Raw genomic sequence first — 893 nt, forward strand, 5'->3', positions numbered from 1 at the left:
TTCCAAGTAACTGGAATTACAGGCATGTGCTACCACACCCGGCTGATTTTTTGATTTATTATAGCTCCGTGGCTCAGACAGTAACCCCGCACCTTTGGGAGGCTGAGGTGAGTGGATTGCCTAAGCCCGCAGGTTTGAGACCCGCCTGGGCAGCGAGACTTCATCTCTATAATAAATTAATTTTTTTAAGTGTAATACACCACATGTAGAAATTAAGTACATGTAATTTTTGCATTGGCACTCTTCCTAAAAATACAAACTGTAGCTTCTCAAATTTCTCCAATTAGACCGGCACATGATATTTAAAATCTCTATTGATAATTTCCTGGCAAGGCCAGTGAGTTCCCTGGCAAACATTAAATTGAGCACCTTCTGATTTTTTACGATTTTGCCAACTACAGTGTTTAATCAAGTGATTGTATGGTTTAATACCAGGAGGCCGGGGATGTGGAAACCTAGGGAGGAATTCAAATGAAAAGAAGGTAATTTTTCATGAATTCCCCTCTTTCCTTTTTGCAAGGGGTAGTAGAGGCATGAGTGGAATTTTGCTTTCCATCCTCAGACTGTACAGAACTTTTTGGCTGCACTAATAACAAAAGTAGAAGAAGCAAGGGTCTCAGCTGCCCAGATTAGCTTTGTGACCCGGGATTTTCAGCCCCCTGGACCTTGTCAGCAGGCAGGCCTCCATAGATGGCTCCCAACAACCACTCTTAACATTACTTGGATAAATCCCATAAGTAATCTTTTAAAAATGCTATTGTATCTGGTTTGCTAGTATTTCATTGAGAAGCTTTGTATCTATATTTATAAAGGATACTTATTGATCTATAGTTTTCTTTCTTGTGGTGTATTTGTCTGATGTTAAGGAAGTATTGACATCATAGAATGACTCA

This window comes from Carlito syrichta, unplaced genomic scaffold, assembly GCF_000164805.1.
Source record: "Carlito syrichta isolate Samal-C Ts95f unplaced genomic scaffold, Tarsius_syrichta-2.0.1 Scaffold308797, whole genome shotgun sequence".
Classification (NCBI taxonomy): Eukaryota; Metazoa; Chordata; class Mammalia; order Primates; family Tarsiidae; genus Carlito; species Carlito syrichta.